We start from the raw sequence: 17,508 nt of genomic DNA, 5'->3' as shown, positions 1-17,508 counted from the left end.
TTCAATCCTGCGACACAACTCTGTACATCGTAAGTGCATTCAAGTCTGGCACTGTATACACGGCTAAAGAACTAGATCTCATCAGAAATCAAAGTTTTTCAGTTCAACAAAATTACTAGTACTGACCACTGTTTTTAGACCTTTAGAAATATTTTATGTAAAAATATGTCAGTTTTGTATTTTTAGTTTGTCTAAAAGACAACCATTTTTTGAGAGCCACAAGCCTTTTCTCTTCATTTTCTCTAACAAGTCAGTACAGCTTACATGTAATTAAAGTCTCAAAATGCCAAATTACTATCCCTCTAAGTTGGCCTATAACCGGTTTCTAGATTACTCTCACACAAACACTGCCAACATGGTATTCTCCAATATTCAAAACCTGAAATTATTCTTTATTTCTAGGCCAACAACTCTGATGGTATTTTACTACCTCAGTGTGGTGTTCCCTAGTCCCCCAGTCCACTGAACTAAACAACTTATCACTGTGATAGTTCCTAGTATCCCACCCACCCACCCCCATCCCCGCAAGTCTTCCCAGTCCACTGAACTGAACAATGTATCGCTGTGGTATTCCCTCGTCTCTCCCCAACCCCCAGTCCATTGAACTGAACAATGTATCAAGGTGGTGTTCCCTAGTCCCCTACTCCACTGAGCTGAACTGAGTGTGCAGATGAGATCACAGAAAAGGAAAACAGAACAGGAAGGAGAGAGACTTAAACATTCCCTACAGCAGAATGAAGTCAGCACTACAGTAGACAAACGTTCCAAATAACATAATGGCCACAACCCTGTCAGACCAGAATAAGGAAGATGTTAGAGGAAATGGCATTTTGGCCTCAAAAGTGAGAAGTTCTCTCCACGTCTCCCAGCATTATAATATCAACACCCATGGTTCTTCATCGCTGAAAGCCAGATAGCTCTAATAAACACTGCCACTTTTCTGGTCCCTAAAAAAAAAAAAAAGAAAGAAAGAAAGAAAGAAAGACCCCACATTATTTAAAAAAAAAAAAAAAATTGTCCCAGCTTCATTTGTGAGTTGGAAATTCCTCACAAATATATAGCTCTTATCAACCTTTACTTTTATTAGTGAACAATAATATGTGCTAAAAACAACTGTCAGCCATCAATGAAAAATACTGCAGCATTAAAAATATGCTTTGAGAAAAACAAAATGACCACATAATCTAGGATGCAGTGCAAAGATACCTTCGAATATTTTGTTCATTATTTACACACAGAAAACTGAAAATTCTTGAACATATAGTAACAAGTACATAAAATGAAAGACAAAACAAAACAAAGCACGCTATGAAAAGACAGGGAGCTGGAGAGACAGGTCTGTCACCAATGGCTTCCCTAAGCACTCAGCTCTGAGTTCAGGTTTCTAGAACCCACATGAAGAGCTGTGCATCGTGCCCATGTCTACAGGCCAGTGCTGGAGACTGCAGAAACAGGGCAGGGTGCTCAGTCTACTGCCCGGCCAGTCTAGGTGAAAAAATTAACTCAGGTTCAATTGAGAGAATCTCTGAAACAGAAAGAGGAAGGAAGGAAGGAAGGAAGGAAGGAAGGGAGGGAGGGAGGGAGGGAGGGAGAGGAAGAAAGGAAGAAAGGAAGAAAGGAAGAAAGGAAGAAAGAAAATTAAGGTAGAGAACAGCTCTCCCCATATCGACCTCTCACCTCTGTACATGCATTTGCGCACACACATAACACACACACACACACACACACACACGCACACAGAGTCTTTTTTGCTTAACTCTTTTGAGACAGAATCTCACTGTATAGCTCAGAATGGCTTTAAAGTTGTTTGTAATACTCCTGCCTCACCCTCCTCAGCACTGGGACTGCAAGTATGTGCCAGTATGACCAGCTAAATGATTCTTACTATTAGCCTTTATGGGGGGAGCGGATTCCTTTTCACCTTAATGAAACACCTTTCAGGAAATAATATCTTCTGTTCTTTAAATTGAGTAAGAAATGTATGCTAACAATACTAATTTATAGATTTTTCTATCCTAAAAATCAATTTTCAACATGAAAAATATTATGATTCTATTCTCAGTGGATATCTGATTAAACATATGCAAAGTTTCTACCTTGCTTACAGTAAGTTATATCAAGATAAAACAATAGGTGGTGTGTGAATTTGTTGACGTTTTTCACTTTGATGGTATCATGGATTGGCTCCCAAATATTCCCAGGAGTTCAAGGGTTAAAAGCAGTCTCAATGCAACAGGGTTTCAGACAGTGGACTGTCTGGAAGGTGACTGGATCATGAAGGCATTGATCTCACTGATAGATTAAGGTATTTATAAATTAATAACCTAGAGAGAGGTTGGGAGGCAGTGGAAACTTCAGGAGGAAGGTCTAGGTAAGGAAAGCAGGTCCTGGAAGACATGAGCATGAGGGATATAATCCATCCCAGGCTCGTCCTCCCGGCCTCCCTTCCCTCCCCTGACAACAGGAGCGTATCTGCTTTGCTCTACCACATGCACGTTCCTCACCATGATGTTCTGTCTGACCACAGGCCCAGAAACCAGGGAGCTAAATAACCACAAACTGAAACCTCTGAAACAAGTGTCAAAACAACGGCCTCCTCCTGAAGGGTGACTTTTTTCCCTTAGGTATTCTGTCCCAGGAGTATAAAGCTGGCCAACACAGATGGCATATGCTCAAATAACGAAAGCATTATCATTTAAATGATAGAAAGTCAAAACTTCTAATACATGTAAAATCAACGTAAACGAACACAGACATTTTGAAAAGAAAGCAAATGTACTTAAAACCTCCATGAAAGAAGCCAGGGTGGGGAGGACTGTGGACCAATCTGCACACACACTGCCTGTGTTTTCCTCTGACTTAGCACGGCTTCTATGTTAGCCAGCGAGCTGTTCAGCATTCCATCCTGGTAGAGACACTATGAGCACAGCATTTTTGAATGCTAACTGGATCTTGGGTCACTATAGTGGTAGGACCCTGGGGAAAATTACTTAACCTAAGGCCTTTGTTTCCTTATTAGGAAAAAAGGTTTACCCAATACAATAGGTTTCCTGTGAGGATTTAACAAAACAATAGTGTCTAACATAGCACCAGGCACAATTGAGGATCTCTTTCTCACAGCTTATGTTATACACTGAACATTTGAGTGGCTTCAGATTCCCGTGTTGAGACTCTCACCTAGCGGTACAATGGGTTTTGGAGGTGATCTGGGCCATCTGACTAGATTTAAGCAAGGTCCAGAGGGCAGGCCTTTATAACAGTAGTTATAAGAAGAAAAACCTCTCTCCCATGTTCTCTTTCTCCACCCCCTCCCTCAGCACCCCCTCCCATTTTGTTCTCTCATCCTTCCCCTCCACCTGCAGGCACCAAACAAAAGGCCAGAAAACCACAGTTAAGACAGGCATCTACAAACAAAGAAGAGAGCCCTCACCAAAATTTAACCAGTTTGGCACTGTGACTTCAGACTTCAGGAATCCAGAACAGTGAGGAAAAAGCTGCTTTAAAAAGCCACTCAATGAATGATGTTTTGTTACGGAAGATGAAGTGGACTAAGATAAGGTTTATCAAAAAGTGTTTTTGAAGATTCTTTGGAAAATAAGATCATTTTCACTAAATCCAAATTAGCTCCCTCAAGCCTAGCTCCAAACCATTTAACCAGTAGGTTATGGGTCTCAACACATGAATTTGTGGGGCCATGCAATCATTCAGTATACAATATGAACTACGAGGAGAAAAAGTAATTAAATATTAATTGTGCCCTCTGCTAGGCAAGCTATCCTGACACACTGTGGATCTGATCTGTAAACCAACCTCCTAAAAACAAGTGTTTAGGACGGCACGTTACTGTAGACCATAAAACATTAGATTTACTGTTAATGTTTATTGATTTTCTAAGTTGGCCAGCAGAGAGAGCAAAACATGGCAGAGTGAGAAAGTTATGCCCAAAACAGTTATTTTCAGGCTCTTCACAATTCCTTTTTCCAGGTCAATATATTCCAGACATTAAAAGTAAACGCACGCACGCATGAACACACAAACACACACACGAAAAACTAAACACCAAGTGATTATACTGTGAGCAAAAGGGTAACAAAGCCACTAAAGACAAGAAGAATCCTTAAAAGCCCATCAAATCAGTCCTCTCTCCAAATAGTTCAAAGAAACTGGCAAGATTACAGGTTGAATTCGCTAGTGAGCTATGGAATGAGTCTTCTAGCATTTACAAGTGCTATGGAAAACACATTTTAAATACCATTACATCAGCACTAAAAATTAAAAATGTCATAATCGTTTTATAAAAATAATTCAAATACATTATTAAAAAGCTTGAGCAGAAATACTCTTTAAATTCAAAATAATCCAAAATTACTCTTCCTTTGCATGCACAAAAGGAGAGATTGTTTCTAAAATAGCCTAGAGACTATTTCTATAAGTAGAGTTTAACATATAATGGCCTTTCTCCACCATCAGAGAAATACACTTATTCAGTAATTATCCACTCTGGAAGTAGAAAACCCATGTAGAAGAATGTCAGAATGTGAAGTTATAATTATACAAAGACTAAAGAACAACAATAAAGATGCCGATTATGAGACAATAACAAAAGAAACAGGCAAAGAAATGCTGTGTTCAGACAGCTTTTTAGTAGTATCAGAAGGCATCCCGGTCTCCCCCTTTTGAACAGCCTTCTCAGTTGCCACAATCCTTCTCTGTACTGGTCACAATAAGGTACCCCACTGCTCTTCAATCTGTAGCTCCATTTCACCAAGGAAGGAAAAGGAAACAGTTTTGCTGGGAGTCGAGGGTTGAGAACAAGCCTTGCCAGAGCCAAGCAAATAATTTTATACCCCAATGCCTTCCCATCACAATTGCAAGACCACACAGTATCTGAAAACTAAATATATCAAAACATACCTTAAAATCCCTGTAGTCAACAGGGGTATAGTCACCACAGGAATAAGCTACAGAACAGGGCAAGATTTTCTGTCTTCTAGTTTTTTGTAGAACCAATGACGTATAAGCCATTAGCATTATTAATGCTACCACACTCTGAATTAAGGCCTCCAATTTCATCTTTCCTTACTGTGCACATATCTCTTCTGCTCTTTTGATAACCAACTCCGTACAGGACAGGTTACACTATGTCACACAGTTAACACTAAAAGTTACTTCCTTGGGCCTGAACCCAAAGAAGGGAATAAACTACATATTTGACAAAACCCTTTTTTAGGAATGCAAAAACTATGATATTAACAAGACTCTAATTCTACATTTTTTTTCTGACTGCAAAAGTAATATGAAAATTTAGAAAAATAGAGGTAAAAAATAAACGACCCACAATCCAGAAACACTTATTGGGCATACACTTTCTTGAAGTGACACAAATTTTTATTATCTAAGTAGGTACTAATAAGTGTGGAGAAAAAATATGTACAATTTTGATACGTTTATTAAGCATCAATTACTATAAAGTGACCTGTAATTTCACAAAGGTCTCTAAAACATTGCCTGGGAAAGAGGAAGTTGAAAATGCAGACTAATCCCTAGCTGAAATATCTAAAATTTTAGTGTCAATAAGGACAGCACATTGTAGGATATGAATATCCTTACAGCAGCACTAACATTACTGCACCTACAATAAATGGATTTTACTTTGACTTTCTTCTTATTCATATTTTCATTAACATTATTTCCACTGTAAAAATAGTTGAAACTCTTATGTTTGCATAAGAATTTTAAAATACATATTACTGTTGTTATTATTTATTATGAATCAACTGTTAGTGGTGGTGGTGGTGGTGATGATGTTCGTGATGTGTGTGGTGTATGCCTGTGGAAATCAGAGGACAACGTTGTGCTGTTCTTGCCTCCGTCTTTGCATGTGTTCCCAGGATTGAACTCAGGCCCTGAGACGGGCACCCCGCACCAGTACCAACTGAGCCATCTTGCTGGCACTTGCATTGGAATTTTAAAGCAGCTTCAATTCAAAGGCTTGCAACAGTTCCTTGAAGAACAGCATTCAAACAGTTAATGCTCCTGCCCTAGGAGATGGCTTGCCAGATAAAAGAACAGCAAGCTTCACATTCCTGGGTTCACTCTCACAACATTAGAAATAAAAATTAAAATGAAACACGTCCTTAGTCATATCGTTTTCTTTTGTTTGAACCCGCTGTTTATGGAATTATGCAGATGTTAAAACAAAAAAAAAACTGAAATGACTTCATTAACCAGGCGACACTGCGTTTAATACATAAGCCAACTCCTGGCGTTCACAAAAGAACAAAATAAAACCAATTAACATTCCCACTAGCAATTTTTTTTTCCTCCTTAAATTTAGTTTACACACGTTTCTTGATTCAAAGGTTTAGGTCAATTCAACTGATCAGAGGTCTTCTGTTCCATGGTTAACAACGTCAATCTCCAACAGTCACTCAAATCCATTACTTTGATATTCTTGCACAAATGCAGTTAAAAAGAAATCCAACAAAGGATTAGGAAAAAACAAACAGCAAAGTTGGGAGGCAAGAGCTGTCTCCCTTAGTCAAGCATTGCCTGTGAAGTGACAGAAGCTCTGCTACCAGAAATACACTTTGCTGGCCCAAGGAATGGCCAAGACGCAAAACAAAATTTGCGACTTGTGTCTAGAGAATCAATTTGGCTCAAGAGGCAATAAAACAGGGCCACTGATGCGTCTTCGATGGCCACATTAACATTAGGGAAAGGCGCCACGGATTTCAGCTAAAGGCTTTTGCCATTTTTGAAGAAGAAAAGCTAATTGTTAATGGCCATGTGACACAGAAGATCCCAGAAAGGAAAGGGTGGGAGGAAAAAAAAAAAGAGAGAAGAGTTCAAGGCAGTTCAGGGTCAGACCAAGTCAGGCATCCTGTCATTAGCAAACGTTCCCCTAGCTGAAGGCAAAATACCGCTTACCCCAGAAGGAGTGGGTGAAAAGTAGGGGAGAGAATGAGTGGGGAACCACAGGGGACGGCGAGGTGGCAGCGTGGGGGTGATGTGGGGAAGAAAACTGGGGCCACCCACCTGAGATGGGGAGCAGAAGCAACCGGACATAAACACCGAGAAAAGCAACTGCGGCTAAGACAACGGTGGGGCACACACACACACACACACACACACAAAACCCCCTCTTCCCGGGTTCTCTGGGTTTCCCACAGTCCCTACGCCTCCGGTTGGAGCGACACTCTGGGGTGTGACCCGCCAGCAAGAGGGCTGCCCGGAGCTTTGTGTCGACCCGCTCCCCCACGCGAGGGCTCCTCCCCCGCGGAGTTGCCCACCCACCCGCGCGCAGCCTCCCGCGTCTCCAAGGAGCCCGCAGCGCCGCGTCCTCGCCCACTCTCGCCGCCCCGCGCCCGCGCCTCCACCCCGGCCCCGGGGACCTTTGTGTCTCGGGGGGGACTTTCCGCCTCTTCCCCTCCCGGCGCCCCGCGGGGCCAGCAGCCTCCCCAGGAAGCCTCGATCGGCTGCGAACTCCCAGCGGCGGCGCATGGAGCCCCTCCCCCCAGGTCCCCCAACCAGCTCGGCACTCCCGCAGCCCACGCCGCGCGTGGACATGCGACCGACACGATCCCCACCCGAGCGGCCCGCTGACAGGCGTCACGATCCCTGCCCGGCCCCGCCGCCAACTCACCAGCAAGTGCGGGGACCGCGGGCTCCCGACCGGCGGGCGCGCAGAGCGAGCGAGCGAGCGGATGCAGGTCCGGTGGCGGCGGACGCGCCGAGGCGCCTCAGGCTCAGGCCTCCCCCCACCCCCCAACCTCGCGCCTTCCGCTCCGCGAGGGCCGCCGGCCGCCTCACGCGTGGCCGAGACCCCCGCTCAACATGGCTCCCGGGCTGCGGAGCCTCGCGGACGGCCCAGTACTCCCGGCCACCGAGCCGGGGCGGAGCGAGGCGGCGGGGCGCGGGCTGCTGGACCGCCGGGCGCTGGGTAGACCGCAGCCGCCGCTCTCGTTCGTCTGAGTGCGCGTTGCTTTCTCTCGCTCGGAGGCTGCGGCTTGACGCCTCCGCCTGTTCCCCGGAGCGAGCGAGAGCGGGGGTTAGAAAAAAAAAAAAAGAAAAGAAAAAAGAAAAAAAAAAAAAAGACTTTTATTGAAACGATCCAACCAGCGGCGGCGGCGGAGAAAAGCGACCGGCTGCGGGAGCTTCCCCACCCCCGCCTGCACGGCTCGCCTGGGGCAGCGCGACCCCTGCCGGCGGCGGCGGCGGCGGCGGCGGCGGCGGCGGCAGGCGGGGCGGAGCCTTGCCTGGGGGTGGGGCTTATGCGCGGGGCGTGGTCTGGGCGGGGCGGGGGGGGTATTCCCAGGAAACTTCAAGCCTGGCTTCAAACACGGCTGGAGAGCAAGGGGAGACCCTGTCCGTGGACAGAACTCTGCACAGTGTCTGTCCATCGCGATTGGTGAGGAACCGATCGCCACAAATCAGCCCTTCACTGTCCTCTCGCAACAATAAAACTCTGCTTGAAGTATTCCAGGCGCTACCGTACACAGGATGCCTGCCTCAGTACACAGTGCTTCAGATGACCCACAAAGAAATATCTCGGTCGATTGCTGCAATTTTCTTCTGTTCTGTGACTGGATATGCGTGGCTAGTGCAGTAATCACCCACGCACGAAGCTTTGATTTCAACCACAGTGTTTTTAAATGTTATTACACTGTTGGCTCTAGGCTCCGGGGGGGGGGGGGGGGGGGGGGGGCGGGGAGGGGACTAAAATGGTTACAATAAAACTGTGTGTTGTGAAAGGGTCAATGCTATGTTATAGGACCCAGAAAGAGATACTGTTGCAGTGAGTTAGATTCTGTTGCTTGAAGGAGGCAGGCCAAAGAGGTTGGCCCAGTTTCTGTAAATCTTTTTACTTTCTTCTTTCCCAGTTAGGAACAACTGAATGTGTAGACAAACTAAATAGTGATCCTGGCCCATTTCTTTCCACAAGTAGGGGTAGAAGCTTAAAGTAAAAGCAGACTTAGTGGCAGAGGAAAATACTGAGAGAACTGAAAGAAGACAGTAGGGCCCGGATGTGAACACCCTAACCAAGAAAAGGTTAACGGTATAAAAGGCCGGTAGGGTGAAGGTTGGGGTTTTTTTTTTTTTTGTTATGTTTTGTTTTTCTGTTCTTATCACCAGGAAGTGCACGATATATTTTAAATCTCATTATCTACTAAGGACTTCTGAATCGTATCTTTTCTGATTGATGCACCTTTCCTTGAAGATAGATACTTTCTGCTCCCTTCTTTCTAGTACTTTGTTGAACACAGCTAGATGTGTTTTCTACAGCTCGTAAGGTTCATATATATCAACCGGAGTTCTGTGTCTCCAAAATTACCAAAACTATAGGTTAACAATAATTATCCTCTACAAAGACTTCAACACTTGTTTACCCTGTAAGAATGCCCATATTTATACTTCCCTTCAAAAATGAGTATGTACTTTTAAACAGCAGTTAATGATTTTTTTTTACATACATCTAATTCAGGCAATTTTATAATATGTTAGGAGCTAGCATCATTTCAGAGTTCTTTGTAAGCTAAAGAAAAATATATGTACACATGACCTACTTTTATACCAAACATTTTCACATGCTTGCCTTATATTCAAAAGCAATTGTGTGGGGGTTTTGTTGTTGTTCTCTTAGTAAATATTCAAAATAGTAAAAAAGGGAATCTACATAATTGCAGCCTGAATTTCAACATTTGAAATTCTTCCTTCACATCACTGGACTGGGATTAGCCCATTAGAAACCAAAGATAATTCTGCCTCGGCCAAAATTCCCAAGAAATATCTTCTCTGGTATAGCACCATAGTCGTAATTTGATCCTTAGAATCGAGATGGTTATTGGTTGATTTATTTGTTCTTTCACTTAAAAACAAAAATTGCTAACTGCATCGTTTGGACCAGGTACCATGTTAGACCTTAAAGACTCAGAGGTGATGATAGATTTGCCCTTGAACTCTTGTCAGTGGAAATGAGCAATATACGCACAGATCACTTAAGGAACCAATGGGTTAATACAGAGACAGGAGAGACAAACAAAATCAAACAGCAATGGTAATGAGATTGAGGAAGGAGGTGGCAGGATGCTTCAGGTGTCTACAATGAGGGAAACAGGAAGATGAGCAGAGGCTAGAAAATGCTGACAGACCTTTTCACTTAGTATGAAGTTGTTAGGGATTATTTATATTTTGGGGTTTTTTGTTTGTTTGATTTTGTTTTGTTTTGTTTTTATTTTTTGGTTTTTTTTGTTTGTTTGTTTTTTTGTTGTTGTTTTTGGTTTTTGGTTCTTTGGTTTGTTTGTTTGTCTGTTTGTTTTCAAGACAGGGTTTCTCTGTGTAGCCCTGGCTGTCCTGGAACTCACGCTGTAGACCAGGCTTGCCTTGAACTCAGAAATCTGCCTGCCCCTGCCTCCTGAGTGCTGGGAGTGCTGGGATTAAAGGCGTGCGCCACCACGCCCGGCTTGTTTTGTTTTCTTCCTCCTCCTCCTCCTCCTCCTCCTCCTCCTCCTCCTCCCCCTGCCCCTCCCTCTGCCCCTCCCTCTCTCCCTCTCCCCCTCCCTCCCCCTCCCCCTCAAATTCACAGAGTGCCAGCTGCCTTTGCCTCTGCCTCCCAAGTGCTGGGATTAAAGGCCTGCGCCACTATACCCGGCTTTGTAAAATAATTTTAAACCTGGAATATTTTTTTAACTCTGAATGTTTTCCAAACTGTAGTTAAATATGTTTTGCTGGCTTTTTGGTTTTTGTTTTTTCGTTAAAAAAAAAAAAAAAAGAACTCCCTGCAACTTGGTGAAGGAGAGAGAGAGAGATGTGGGAAGAATTCCAAGTTCAGATCCACTTGGAAAATGCCACATTTGCCTCTTCTGGAATGCCACAGTGCACATTTATATACGGAAAGCAGGGAGAGGTTCTGAGATTAAAAATAATTTTCTTTCCAGTAAGGCTAATGTAAGCCAAGCTGCTTTGACCACAGAGAAGCAGTATCCATGGGGCATACATGAAAATACTGGGGAGAGAGTCAAAAGACATTGAACATGGAATAAAATGAGGCAGAAATGAAATTGTTCTTTAGTTACCAACAAAATACTTTAGAGATGTTTGGCTCCTGGCTTTATGGAGGGCTCCTGGCAGGCCTCTACTGAGACTAAGGAGAGATCAGATAGTTTGTCCTCCTTGCATTCTATTTTCTCCCCTTGCCTAGACTGATACTCAATTTAGAAAAAAATCAGAAGTGGGCTCTTAATGAAATAAAACAGATTTAAAGTGTAGGGAGTGGTGGAACATGCCAGGGAAAGTGGAGGCAGAAAAAAAAAGAAAGAAAGAAAGAAAGAAAGAAAGAAAGAAAGAAAGAAAGAAAGAAAATTCAAGTTCATCCTCAAATTTGAGATGACATCAAGGAGAGCTACAGGCGATTCCCACCTCAAGTAAACAATACAAATAAAAGAGCATACCTAAGAGTCCTAAAAAGCGATGCCAGTTTTAACAAATTCTTTCCTTTTTATTGAGTGTTTATACTCTTGTATAGGAGTGCTTGTCACTGTGGAGGCCAGAGACTAAAACAAGACTCTTCCTCTATCATTCTCCACCCTTCCCCAGTCCCGCCCTCCCCAACCCTTCCCGACCCCCCCACCCCCCACCCCCAGGTGGAGGTTTCTCTGTGTAGCCCTGGCTATCCTGGCACTGGCCTTGAACCTAGAGATCTGTCTGCCTCCAACTCGTGGTTAAAGGTTTACAGCACTACAGCCCAGCTTGGCAACCTTAGTTTTTGGGGTTTTTTTGGTTTTGTTTTTGTTTTTTTTGAGACAGAGGCTCAGTGATTGAATAGACTTGGGATCCTCAGGTCTCAAATCCGGAAGTGCAGGAATTAGAGGCCCCTGCCTCAAGGTCTGAAGATCTGCACTAAGGTCCTTAAGCTTTTATGGTGCAAGCTCTTTGCCCACTAAGCCATCTCTCCATGCCTAAATCCTCTCTTTTACTAAATATGGTTTAGAAGTACGAGCCGGATAAACACTGGTCTTCCTTGTTCGGTACATGAAGGATGATGTGGCGATTGGCAATCTTCCCAGGAGAAAATAATCAATGAACATTAATTTTTTTTTTTTTTTTAAGAATGAGACAGAGCACGGAGCAGCAGTGGCCTGTGGTCTGTCATATTGAAATTCATCTCAGTGGGTTCTCATGAAAGTTGATTAGACTTCTTTGGAATCTTCTAATCTTTGACCATTCATCAACAAGTCGTGTTTTCAGTAAACTAACTCCCATGTCCACTCTAACAATGATCCAGGAACATTTAAAATTGAGAACTGGGAAGAGGAGGCTAGAGAAAATATTTGGTATTTTGAGCGATCACAGGAAAAGAAATTTAAGGAGTAGGTGAAAAAGAGAAAAAGAGTTAAACCTTACAAATACACTTTTTTTTCAGCAAGAAAGCTACAAACGGGAGCATTACATTTCTTGTAAAAGAAAAGGCGAGAACACAAAGCTAAGCAGGTCAGAGGTCTAGCCTGAAGCACTATTGTAGCAATTATGCTCTGCTGCTGATTACGGCAGATCCCACTTCTTCCAGCCCTGCCAGTAGGACAGGTCCATAGATTACTTAAGAGCTTTCCCACATGTAAACATGGACCAATAATGTACCTGCCAGGTTATAAGGGCTAAATAAGACAATGTCATAACACCATGCGAATTGTTCCGTTGCATGCCACGTGAACACTGTTTCTTGAAGGAGATTTGGGCCAAGGGTAGTCTGAGCTTCAGCGATAGCTTCACCAACAGCTTGAATAATGTCATCAGGGCCCTTGGCTCATTCCCCACTAGGTCAGCCAACCAATGGCTACAGTTATGTGTAGCTCTTTACATCTGGGATCATACCTCAGAGAAATATCCAGTATATCCAGGAGGGTAAACAAATTAGCCAGCTTCAATCAATAGCTGTCATTGCAACCCCTAAAATCAAGGGGGGGGGGACCCGTGTTACCTGAAGGACAAGCATGTAGATAACAGGAAGAGAGTCCCTCCCCAAGAAAGAAAAGATTGGCCTTTTTGGTAAGTCGGCAAGGGGATGTGTCACTCTCACCCAATTAAAGTTCCAACAGCCGGGGGTGAGTGGCCTATTGTCAGCCGATTCAACGAAGTCAGCCTTGGAACACGTTTGCTGTGGTTCTCACATGCCTCTCCTTCTGGTGTTGATTTACTTATGATAGTACTAGGAACTAAATAAACATCGGGCATCATGTCTGCTAGGCAAGTCCTTTACCACTGAACTATATTTCCAGCCTCACTTCTTAACTTTTATTTTGAGACAGGGTCTTCCTAAGTTGCCCAGGCTGTCTTTGAACTTGCTATCCTCCCTACCTCAGCCTCCAAAGCAGTTGAGACCACAGGCCTGTGCCACCAAAGGAACCCCTTCTTGACAGGCACTCTGGAGTCACAAACTCATAGTTTCTGCAGTGGTCTGAGTAAGTGTCTGAAAAATGCTCACAGGTCAAAGGCCTGGTTGTCAACCTTTAGTGCTTTAACATGGTGGAAGCCTTAAGAGGTGGAACCTTCTGGAAGGAAGTGTTGAAAAAGATATGGAGATCCCAGGCTTTTCCTCTCTCTCTCTCTCTCTCTCTCTCTCTCTCTCTCTCTCTCTCTCTCTCTCTCTCTCTCTCTCTCTCTCTCTCTCTCTCTCTCTCTCTTCCCTTCCTAACAACCATGAAATGCACAGGCCCCTTTTGCTTTGTGTTCCCTCCATAATATACTATACTGCCCATGGCCCAATGCAACAGAACAGAATGCCCATGGATTAAAATATTCAATGTCATAAGGCAAAAATAAATAGATAGATAGATAGATAATAGATAGATAGATAAATAGATAGGTAGATAGATAGATAATAGATAAAAATTTTAAAAAGCCTTTTAAGCTGATAACCACAGGTATTTTATCACAATAGTATGAAAGTGACTAATGCAATTTCCAATCTAAAGGAAAGAAGTCCCATTCAGAAAATTCTAAGAGCAGCTCTGATACCAGCTTGAGTCATGTGCTCATCATTTAATCAGAAGAGTCCCATCGAACTGTGTGTAATGTAGAAGATGCAAATACTCAATAGATAGGAAAAAAACCCAAAGAGGAAAACAAGTGCAGGGTTGGAGACCACAAGTCTCTACCATCCCTGAGTTTATACCACGAGTACTGGAGAAAACTGGAGAAAGTGATTTTGATAAAGAAAGCAGAGTGAGTTGCAAAAGTAGACAAAAGAAAGATATGAGAAAACAACAATAAGAAGAACTGACTTATCAGTAAGTGAAGCAACGTAGATGGATCCCAAATCCATTATGCCAGGTTAAAAGAAAAGGCAAAGTACAAGGTAGGTAATAGACAGATAATAGATAGATAGATAGATAGATAGATAGATAGATAGATAGATAGATGATAGATATATTAGATAAGATAAATGATAAGTAGATGATAGAAAAATTGATAAATGATAGATAGATGATACATAGCTGATAAATGATAGCTAGATAATAGATTAGATAGATAGATAGATAGAGAGGTAGATGATAAATAGATGATAGAGAGACAGATGATAAGTAAATGATGGATAGATAGATGACAGATGATATATATATATATATATATGATAGTCAATAGATAATGATAAAGGATAAATAGTAGAGAGATAGATGATAAATAGATAGCTGATAAATAGATGATTAATGATAGATAGATAAGATAACTAGATGATCAATAGATAGAGAAAAGAATAACATATGACTACATTTTGTCTGTGCATGTATGTTCATGTGTGTGCAGGTACATGTGTGAGAAGCTGCATGTGCACATGTGGAAGCCAAAACACAACCTTGGGTGACATTTCTTAGGTTCTGTCTACCTGGGGTTGTTTGTGTGTGTGTGTGTGTATGTGTGTGTGTGTATGTGTGTGTGTGTGTGTGTTTGTTTGTTGGGGGGGGGTTGTTTGGTTTTTGGTTTTGGTTTTGGTTTGGTTTTGGTTTGTTCTCTGAGACATGGACTCTCACTGGGGCAGAAGTGAGAGTCTCACTAAGGCGGCTGGCTAGGCTGGCTGGCCAGCAAGCTCTATAGATTCACCACTGTCTCTGCATCCTCAGTGCTGGGATCATAGCTGGTCACCACCACACTCAGTTTTTGCTTGCTTGCTTGCTTGCTTGTATTCTAGGAACTGAACTCAGGTTCTCACACTTGGCTGACTGTGATATCTTTCAAGCTCCCATATGATTATGGTTTTTACACAATTATAGGAGACACAAGATAATCAGTAGTTCTTGGGTCTAGAGGAAGGAAAGATTACAAAAGGGCATGGAGACACTCCCGGTCATTATAAAATGTGTTGTTCTTTATCCTTCTTTTAAAAAAGGATCCTGCTGATACTTTCATGATGAGTATGCACCTAATATGAAAATGTATCAAATACAACACTTGAAATGTGTACAGTTTATGCTATGTGATCATGCCTGAAGAGAATTGTTAAAAACGAGACAATGATGATCACAAACACTGTTGTCTGGCCTGTCTGTGCAAACCTGAGTGTTCTGGCACCCCTGAAAAGGGAAGCTTTAATACGTAGATGGTTTCTAGGCTTGGGGTCAAAGAAGAGGTTGATAAAAGCTACATACTGGATTGCATATTTTTCTGATGGATCCTTCCCCACAGTGCAAAAAGAGTGTCGCAATGATCAGCCCTGAGAGTGGCGCATCTGAAAACTACTTAACCTTATATAAAATACTGACCTCGGACGTCCAGCAGGTTAGTTAAAGTTAGTTAGTATTAGTAAGTGTTAGCTTCTTCTCCTCAAATCTCCTCCGTGTGGCAACCACCCAAAGTTTGAAAGAACATTCACTTCATGTACTTATGCAATATAAATAGTTCCACTGCTTATAGTTCTGACCTGAAGTGTATATGATCTGTGCAATTCACGGGGTATCCCCTGGGATCTAAGAGGGAATTGTCATGGGGTAGGATACCCTGGTCTAGGGGCAGCCTGATACCCAAGGCTATTAGGTCAATTACAGTTAGAATTATTTTCTAGAGCTCATAAAATTGCCTATCTTCCAATTCTAGTTTGACTGGAAGGCAACAGATATGCTGAATATTTCGCCATTATCTCTCATACACCTGGACTTATGAAGACATTTTATAAATGTCTCTTTTTCTGTTGTTATTTGAAAGATAACGTCTTTAGGGTGATTAAAAAGTAAAATAATTTAGTCTATCAAAAACTATTTTGTCCGTGTTTGAATAATTCACATTGTTGTAAGTAGAGCTATTGTTATATTGTTTCAGTCCCTGGGTGTCTCTCTATGCTTCCTGCTTTGTTTCTTCTTGATGTTCTATTTACTTCCAGGCAGGATGTCGAAAATACTCCAGGGCTTTTTTTTTTTTTTTCTTTCCCATTTGCACAAGTGTTCTCAAAGGTTTTAGTATGATGCAATAGAAATTCTAAAGGATTTGAAACATGCCTTTCTTGTTAGAGCGGCGCTCCACTATCTGTTGTGAGACTCGGAGGAAGGTCATTATCTTCAGCTTCAGCCTCTTACAACACAACTCAGGCATGGGTTCTATAAGGCTTCTCAACAAGATACTAAATATAAAAGTGCCTAACACAGTACTTGGCACTTAGCGAGCAATGAATAAATGTTAGTGTTCTTCCTTCCACCCCAGCACATCATGACTATAAAAGTCGTGGAAAAATACTTTGAGGAAAATGCATCGAGGAAGGCAGAGATCTAAGTTTACAATACCTCAGAGGAATAATCTGTCTTCTGTGGAGAAATGCTATAATATTTAGCAAGAAAGAAACGGAGGAAAATAAACATTTTCTTGGATGATTAGCAGTTCCATTCAGACAAAATATACAGATGTTTATATTTTCATTATAATGTTAGCATTATAATGTTAGCATTAAATTTCAGAATGTGAAGGATCTGCGATAGCTAGTATGACTCAAGGAGAAAACATGTAATCTGTACAGATTTTGTTGTCAAAGAATAAATCATATTAGCACCTCTTACCTGCTTTCTAGATACATTACATTTTCAAGAAAAACAACACATCTTTATTCTTACCAGAAATTTGCTCGCACAATTTTTGGTTTGGGAATTTTCTAGTTCCCCAATGTTTATATTTAGTTTTCAACTGCCTTTTTTTTTTTTTTTTTTGATTTTCCTGTGTAAAACCCCTGGTCACTTTGTAGACCAAGCCGTCCTCATACTCACAGATATGTGCCTGTCTCAGCTTCCAAATGCTTGGATTAGAGGTATGTACCACCATTGCCTAGCTACATCCAAGTCTTTCTTGAACTTGAACCAACTTGTGTTCCATGTAGTGGGCATGGTAAGCAAAAAACTGGGAAGAGTCATAGAGAGTATCTGTCCTCAGTGATCTAGAGTATATCAAGAAAGAAGGCCCTGGAGTGAGCAGGGCTGGGGAGGAGAGAGAGAAAGGAGAGAGGAAAAGGGAGAGGGGAGAGGGGAGAGGGGAGAG

At 42.3% G+C, this 17,508-nt stretch overlaps 1 protein-coding gene across 2 annotated transcripts in view; it reads right to left on the bottom strand.

The window, feature by feature from the left end:
• The window catches only part of Cdk17 (cyclin dependent kinase 17), a 78,007-nt gene extending 69,841 nt beyond the window's left edge, over positions 1-8,166 (bottom strand). For both annotated transcript variants that reach the window (XM_029482418.1, XM_029482417.1), the window contains exon 1: positions 7,646-8,166. The gene's annotated coding sequence lies outside the window, so the exon portion shown is untranslated. The remainder of the gene's footprint in view (positions 1-7,645) is intronic.
• Between the last annotated feature and the right edge of the window lie 9,342 nt (positions 8,167-17,508).

Source organism: Mus caroli, chromosome 10, assembly GCF_900094665.2.
Source record: "Mus caroli chromosome 10, CAROLI_EIJ_v1.1, whole genome shotgun sequence".
Classification (NCBI taxonomy): Eukaryota; Metazoa; Chordata; class Mammalia; order Rodentia; family Muridae; genus Mus; species Mus caroli.
The sequence above is the reverse complement of the archived record's forward strand: the minus strand, read 5'-3'. Positions and strand labels throughout refer to the sequence as shown.